Consider the following 8,883-nt stretch of genomic DNA (forward strand, 5'->3'; position numbering starts at 1 on the left):
ACTCACCCACTCCAGCTCCATATTTTCGACTGGAAGCATTGCGGTGAGACAGCTGGGGAATTAGTGGGCTCCAATGAGCTCCGCAAAAACCCAGACTGACGAACTGCTGCCAAGGGGTCTTCCAACCGGAACCGTCCTGTAGGGACGGGGAAGAAGGAAAGGTACTTCAGAAGACCAAGAGGAACAGGCAAGTTCCTCGAAGGTCAGAGGAAACTCTAATTCAGCAGCGGAGGCAGCAGCCATTGAGGCTGTCAAGAAGCTGGGGCAACCAGGCAAAGTATTGAGCAGGAGTGGTGACTGGAACGGAGTTTTTGAAGCTGGGTGAGTGACAGCCAACCCACAGGCGAAATAACAACAAAAAAACCCTTTTAAACCTGACAAAACCCCAGTGTAAAAATAGCGGCTAATGGGCATGGGGGGAAGAAAAGAGGATGTATGAAGTGGAATTTAACGGGACAAAAGAAAATTGACTTTTGAATAAAATTATTTGGAAAGCTTTGGAATAGAAAGAACATAAAAAACTTAAAATGATTACACTGGGATGAACAGTGAAAAGATAAAACAGAGAGAAAAAGGGTGGAAAACAACAGGAAATGCAGGGCAAAATAGAAGAGTCCAGGATTTTGAAATACAAAATGATTACACTGGGATAAACAGAGGGGAAATAAGAAAAGGAGAAAAGAGATAGGAAACAAGGGGAAATATAGGGCAAAATGGGAGAGTTCAAGATTTTAAAGCGCGAAAGAAAAAAAGGGGAAAGAAAAAGGCAAAAATAAAAATGAAAAGGGAGAAAAAGAGAAAGAAATGAAAGAGAAATATGCTATATATACTTAGAATTGAAATATGAATTGTAGTAAGAAATGGGAAATCGTATGATTGTAAAAATGAAATGAATAATTGGAATATTTTTATTTGCATTTTTGAAATTTAGATAAGGATTCGTTTTTAGAAATATGAATAAATTTAAACTAATAATTGAAATACCTTTAATGGTATATGGTGGTGAAAGTAGAAATGACTACCGTATTTTTTGGTGCATAAGACGCACCTTTTTACCCCCCAAAAGGGGGTGAAAATCTGGGTGCGTCTTATACGCCGAATGTAGCCCCGCCCACCCTCCGGCCGCCACCCTTCGGCCATTTTTGGGCAGTTCCAGGCGGCAGGGATCTGGGTCAGGGCACAGCCTGAGGAACAACCCTCTTCTGGACGGTCTGGGGGGGGAATCCTCCTGGCAGCTTTGGGGAACAAGGCGGGTGCCACGATTTGCGGCTGGTCACCCCTCTGGCCGCCTAGCGGGCAGGTCAGGGCAGACTGGTCACAATGACTTCACTCCACAGCAATGTGAGGAGCCTCCACCGCCGCTGCCTAAGTCCTTTGTGCGCCCAGGAGCCAAGCGAGCCGAACGGGAGCTCCTAAAGTCAAACGCCCCTCTTTTCCAGGCACCGCTGCCCGTATTCCCCAATCCAATTTTCAGAGCCGCGTTTCAGGCGGCGGGCAGCCAGTTCCCCTGCTATGTGCAGCGGATTGGATTCGGGGTGGGGATTGCAGCGCTGCCGCCTGAAAGTGCTTTTCTTCCCATTGCACATTGCAGAGCCGCGCGGCAACGGGAAAAGATGAGAATAAATATCATGGCAAAAAGGAAGTATAGAAATTGTAAATTTAGTTAAAATGACTAAACACAGTTTAAATTTGTGAATCGGCCAAATACTCTGTTCAGAGAAAATACATTGTTTGTATTTCTGTTGTAAAAAATAAAAAAAAAATTTTTAAAAAAAGATGAAGTCGGAGACACTGACACAGACTTGTAGCTTTTATATTGTGAGTTTTCTGCAGGCCGCCCATGAGGTCAATATTGAGAAAAGACACGGACACGAGTTTTTTTGGGATGAGATGACCCAGATCTGACTCCGGGAGCCTCTTTTATTGTACACAAACAAAGGCAGGAGGGGTTTGTTAGCTTAAGCCAATAATATATTACAGCATGTCTCATGTAATGCATATGTAAGTACAAGTAATACATGGAAGCAATGCCCAAATTTGGGAAGATCTACAATTCTAGCTGCTAGTGAATTGTTACAGCCCTTATCTATGAGTTGTTCCAGCCCTTATCTCGCATACGCGGTACAGCATGATTCTCTCATGCCTGCGCGTAGCTCCTGAGCATGTTACAACATTATATAAATATAAATATATTTAACCTACAAATTTACAGCAGTCTTTGTCATCATCCAGGAACATCAATGAGGTAAGTCTAACACCGTGATGGCCAACCTATGGCATGGGTGCCACAGGTGACATGCGTAGCCATATCAGTGGGCACGCGAGTTCAACTCTGGCGTGAAACAGACTGTTTCCTGTCTTGAGGGCCGGGGATGGGGAAGGCCCGTTTTTTGCTGTCCCCAGCCTCCAGAGACTCTCTAGGAAGTTGGCAAATGGGCCGTTTTTGGCCTCCAGAGATGTGAGGAAGGCCGTTTTCATCCTCCCCAGACTTCTAGAGAGGCTCTGCAGGCTGGGGACAGCAAAAAACAGGCCTTCTAATCCCACCAGAAGTTGGCAAACAGGCCATTTCTGGCCTCTGGAGGACCTCCAGGTGGGTGGGGAAGGTCCTTTCCCGACTCCTAGAAAGGCTCTGGAGCCAAGAGAGAGAGAGAAAAGGACCTACCGGGCCATCATGTGCCAGGAGCGGGGGGGGGGGGGGGTGTTGCACGTGCATGCGCAGGGGGGGGCTGCATAGAATTATGGATGTGGGCACATAGGTGCACGAAACCCCCCCGCCCCCCACTCCTGGCACGCGATGGCGAAAAGGTTAGCCATCACTGATCTAACACATCATGGAGAACACACAGAAGGAAAAAAGGAAGGGAAAAAAGGGGAAACTCCCCCTTTATACCTACATCAACCAATCGCAGCGTAGATTGCATCCTGCATGAGTCAGCACTTTTAACTAATCAGTTACAATTGTGTTATGGCTTATTGTAGACTTTACTGTTCCAGCTACTAACTATTCAATATCCTAAGATGCTTATTTGCCCTACTTGGAAACTGGAGGTTTTTCATTAAGAAGAAGACTCGCATGTAATTCAATGAAGTGTTCATTGTTAGGAATATTCATGGAATACGTTGTGGTTTTTTTCCCCTCCCTGTGTCAGAATTCGGTATCGTTTGAGGATGTAGCTGTGTTTTTCTCTGTGGAGGAGTAGGCCCTGCTGGATTCTGAGCAAAAAGCCCTGTACCGAGAGGTCATGCTGGAAAAGAAGAGGAACATGGCCTCCTTGGGTGTTAAGATACTGTAGTGCACAATACTTTTTTAAAAAAAATTAATGCATGTGAAGTCCTTTGCTTTACTTTATTTTGGATTTATATACCGCCCTACTCCCGAAGGACTCAGGGCGGTGAACAGCCAAAAGATAAAACACACATAATACAAAATTTAGAAAACAATATAAATGCACATTAAATAATTTGGCCCAAACAAATTAAAACACCCCTATTGTTTTAAAACAAACTTAAAATTAACAATTAAAAGGAAGTTAGGCCAGGCCAGCCTGTTGAAATAGAAAGGTCTTGAGGGCACGGCGGAAAGTGCGCAAAGCCGGGATCCGTATCTCTGGGAGGAGCTTGTTCCAAATGGCAGGTGCCCCCACAGAGAAGGCTCTTCCCCTAGGGGCCGCCAGTCAACACTGTTCGACCAACGGCACCTTGAGGAGCCTCTCTCTATGGGAGCGTACTGGCCGGTGAGAGGCTACTGGTGGCAGAAGGCGGTCTTGTAAGTACCCAGGCCCTAAGGCATGGAGCGCTCTAAAGGTGGTAACCAAAACCTTGAAGCGCACCTGGAAGACCACCGGGAGCTGGTGCAGCTCGCGCAGGAGAGGTGTTACATGGGAACACCATGTTGCTCCCATAACCACCCGCGCGGCCGCATTCTGGACCAGTTGGAGCCTCCGGGTGCTCCTCAAGGGGAGCCCCATGTAGAGAGCATTACAGTAGTCCAGGCGGGAAGTGACGAGGGCATGAGTGTCCATGCGTAAGGAGTCCCGATCCAGAAATGGACGCAACTGGCGGATCAGGCGGACCTGATAGAAAGTCCTCCCGGCCACAGCCGTCAAATGCTCTTCTAAAGACAGCCGTGAATCCAGGAGGACACCCAAGTTGCGAGACCTCTCCGTGGGGGCCAACGACTCGCCCCCAAGTCAGTGATGGCACCAACTAACTATATCGGGACGCCAGAAACAACAGCCACTTGGTCTTGGATGGGTTGAGACTGAGTCTGTTTCTCCCCATCCGGATCCGCACAGCCTCCAGGCACCGGGACATTACTTCAAAGGCATCATTGGGGTGGTCCAGGGTGGATATGTACAGCTGAGTATCATCAGCGTACTGATGGTACTTCACCCTGAAACCACGGATGATCTCACCCAGTGGCTTCACATAAATGTTGAACAGAAGGGGCGAGAGGACTGACCCCTGTGGCACCCCACATACAAGGCGCCTTGGGGTCGACCTCTGCCCCCCTGCCAACACAGACTGTGACCGGTCGGAGAGAAAGGAGGAGAACCACTACAACACAGTGCCCCCCACCCCCAACTCTTCCAACCGATGCAGCATGATACTATGATCGATGGTATCAAAAGCCACTGAGAGGTCTAATAGGACTAGGACAGAGGAACAACCTCTCTCCCGAGCCCTCCAGAGATCATCGACCAACGCGACCAATGCCGTTTCTGTGCTGTACCCAGGCCTGAAGCCCGACTAGAATGATCTAGATAAACCGTTTCATCCAGGTACTGTGGATGCCGGCATCCTGATATAGCCAGCTGGCGCCATCGCTGGCTATTGGGGATGAGTCATTGACCCCCATAGAGGGGGCTCGCAACTTGGGCGTCCTCCTGGACATACGGCTGTCTTTAGAAGTGCATATGACGGCCGTGGCCAGGGGGGCTTTTTATCAGGTTCGCCTGATACGCCAGTTGCGCCCCTTTCTGAGTCGGGATTCCTTGTGCACAGTCACTCATGCTCTCGTCACTTCTCGTCTGGACTACGCTAATGCTCTCTACATGGGGCTCCCCTTGAGGAGCACCCGGAGGCTCCAACTGGTCCAGAATGCTGCCGCGCGGGTGATCACAGGAGCGACATGGCACTCCCATATAACACCTCTCCTGCGCGAGCTGCACTGGCTCCCGGTGGTCTTCCGGGTGCACTTCAAGGTGTTGGTTCTCACCTTTAAAGCGCTCCATGGCTTAGGGCCAGGATATTTACGAGACCGCCTTCTGCTACCAATAAGATCCCACCGGCCAATACGCTCTCACAGACAGGGCCTCCTCAGGGTGCCGTCGGTCAAACAATTTCGGCTGGCGGCCCCCAGAGGGAGAGCCTTCTCTGTGGGAGCACCCGCCCTCTGGAACGAGCTACCTCCCGGAATACGGCTGATTCCGGATCTCCGCACTTTCCGTAAGGCCCTGAAGACGTTTTTATTTCAGCAAGCCGGCCTGGCCTGAATAGGTTTTATGGGTTAGTTTTTTAATTGTATTGTTAGGGGTTTTAAATTGGGGCGGCCGTTTAATTTAATTTATTTTTAATTATTTTAACTTTTATATTGTATGTTATTTTAATTCTCAGCTGTTCACCGCCCTGAGTCCCTTCAGGGAGAAGGGCGGTATATAAATTTAATAAATAATAATAATAATAATAATAATAATAATAATAATAATAATAATAATAATAATAATAATAATACTGGAAAAGATAATAAAAAATGTCTGCCAACGTCTAAGTAACAAGTAAAGTAAAAAGTAGCAGTCAGCACGGGTTTGTTAAAAACAGATCATGCCAAACCAATCTTATTTCATTCTTGAACATAGTGACTAAATTAGTAGACCAGCGAAATACTGTGGACATAATACTTAGACTTCAGCAAGTCACTCGACAAAGTAGACCACAACCTACTTCTTGGTAAGCAAGAAAAAAGTGGGATAGATAGCATCACTACAAGACGGATTTGCAACTGGCTGACAAACTGTACTCAACGAGTAGTCCTTAATGGGTCTAAATCTACATGAAGGGAAGTAAGCAGTGGGGTACCACAAGGTTCCAACTTAGGCAAGTACTAATAGATAGTTAGGCCAGTAATAGAAGGGGAACTTACCAAATATGCAGATGATACTAAGCTGGCAGGAATCGCTCACACCCTAGAACCGTGACGGCGAACCTATGGCACGCGTGCCACAGATGGCACGCGGAGCCATATTAGTGGGCATGCCAGCTCAGCTCTGGGGTGCATGCGCATGCCGGCCAGCTGATTTTCAGGCCTTCTGGGCCCACCAGAAGTAGGGAAACAGGCTGTTTCCTGCCTCTGGAGGGCCTGGGGAGGGGGGAGGCCCGTTTTTCTTTCTTACCTGGCTCCAGATCCTCTCTATGCATCTGGGAAGGGTGAAAACAGCCTTTCCCACTCCCTTGGGGGCCCTACGGAGGCTGAAAGGGCCCATTTCCCGACTCCCGGTGGGACAGGAAGTGACATTTTTTCCTGTCCCCAGCCTCCAGAGACTCCTAGAGAGGCTCCTAGAGGCTCCTAGAGACTCCTAGAGAGGTTCTGGAGGCTGGGGACAGCAAAAATTGTCACTTCCTGTCCCACCGAAATTTGGGAAATGGCCCCTTTCAGCCTCCGTAAGGCCTCCAAGGGAGTGGGAAAGGCTGTTTTCGCCCTTTCCAGATGCATAGAGAGGATCTGGAACCAGATAAGAAAGAAAAACGGGCCTACCAGGCCATCATGTGCCAGGAGCGGGGGTGGGTGGGGATGCGTGCGCATGCGCGTGGGCACGTGCGCGTGCACCCCCCTCTCCTGGCACGTGATGGCAAAAAGGTTCGCCATCACTGCCCTAGGCTCAAGATCCAGATGGATCCTGACAGACTTGAACACTGGGCCCTATCTAACAAAATGAAAGTCAATGTAGGGAAAAGTAAAGTCCTACACTAAGGCAAGAAAAACCAAAAGTACACATATAGACTGGGTGAAACCAGGTTTAATAGCAATACCTGTGAGAAGGATCTTGGATAAGGTGACCAGACGTCCCGCTTTTGGCGGGACAGTCCGGATTTTTAGCAATTTGTCCCGCGTCCCGCGGCGTTTTAAAAAAGTCCCGATTTTTCATTCTGCCTCCTGAGTCCTGGCTGCCTCCTGAGTCCAGCTGATGGCTAGAGGGAAAAAAACTGTTTAAACTCTTGCCGCGGGGCTTCAAAGGGCCGCCCTACAGCTGATCAGTGTTAAAACAAATGAGTAGACCAATGCCTGCAAAAATAGAAAAAACAGCCCCTTACAGCTTCCGCATAGGTTAATTAGCACAAGTTGATTAGCTCGGCTTCCCCACTCTCAGATGATTTGCTCTCAGCTGTTTTGCGCAGGGCTCTGTTCTGTTGCTAGCTGCAAAGAGTTCCTGGAGCAGATTTTTTTCCCCCTAGCTATGCTGAAAAAGCGAAAGTGAAAGTAAAGCAGGACGCTGCAACGTGACAAAATGAGGCAGAGAGAGATTTCTTTTTCTTTTTCCTCACCAAAAAAGGTAGGTGCAAAACTGCAAACAATGGGAAATTTAGGGCAAAAGAGGAGAGTTCAAGATTTTAAAACACAAACAAAAAAAAGCTCTATTTAACTAGCGAATTGTAATAATTGAGATACTATTAATTGTATATTGTGTTGAAAGCAGAAATGGTTAAGTTGTGGTTTGGGGGAATATATGGGGGAAATTATTTGGTTTATAATTATTCGTAAATATAATTAATTGATTTGTAAGAAATTGAATTGCATGGAAATAATTGGAATATTCATGTTCATATTGATTAATATACAAAAAAGATAGTTATATAACTAATTGATCTATATTAAAATGTTGAATTTGTATTAAACAACTGATTTACATAATTACATAATTAACCAATGTGAGGATGGATATAAAAATAGATGACAATGGGAAGAGGTATAATATAGAATAGAAGGGAAAAATTGAATTTGATTAAGATTAGAGATGAGGCTGAAGGGTAATATTGTTTTTTTTAAAAAAATAGATGAGGAATAAATATGGCAAAAAGGAAATATAGAAATTGTAAATTTAATTGAAATGACTAAAGTATAAATTTGTGAACCAGCCAAATATTCTGTTCAAAAAAAATATATTGTATGTTTGTATGTGTGTTTCTAATTATTGCTATTTATTCATATTTGTTCTCTTTTATTCTTTAAAGTTTAATAATTCATTCTTTATCTTAATATCTTTATATTTGTTTGGGGTTGGCTTTCTTCCCTTTCATCCTTTTTATTGTACAGCAATCTTTCTCCTCAAACCTACCACCTCTCTTTTTCTTTCCTTCTTACTTTCTCTTCCCCACACCCTCTTCTTTTCCTCCCTACTTCCTCTTCCTTTCCCCTTCTCCTCCTCTCTTCCTCCCTCTCTTACCCTCACTCCTACTCTAATTTCCCTTCCGTTCCTTCATCCCTCTCTATTGCTGTATCCTTTTATGCATATGGACTACTCAGAGGGCTGAAAAAGTTATTTTTGACTGGTCCTCACACTTTTGACCAGTCCTCGAACTTACGACTGTCCTCACATTTTACATTTTTGCCCTATCTTGTCATCATGGTGAAGAGAAGCAGTTGTGAAATGAGTGACATGGTTGTTAAGAATGCTGCACGGGCATAAATGTGTGGATGGTCATAAGTGTGAGGACCACTCGGAGCAGAACCCAGAAGGATATTTCTTCCAACATAACAAAATGAAATTCAATGTAGAGAAAAGTAAAGTCCTACACTAAGGCAAGAAAAACCAAAAGTACACATATAGACTGGGTGAAACCAGGCTTAGTAGCAATACCTGTGAGAAGGATCTTGGAGTCTTAGTG

This window comes from Pituophis catenifer, unplaced genomic scaffold (genome assembly GCF_029215685.1).
Source record: "Pituophis catenifer annectens isolate HBS135680 unplaced genomic scaffold, rPitCat1.0.hap2 SCAF_2, whole genome shotgun sequence".
Lineage (NCBI taxonomy): Eukaryota > Metazoa > Chordata > Lepidosauria > Squamata > Colubridae > Pituophis > Pituophis catenifer.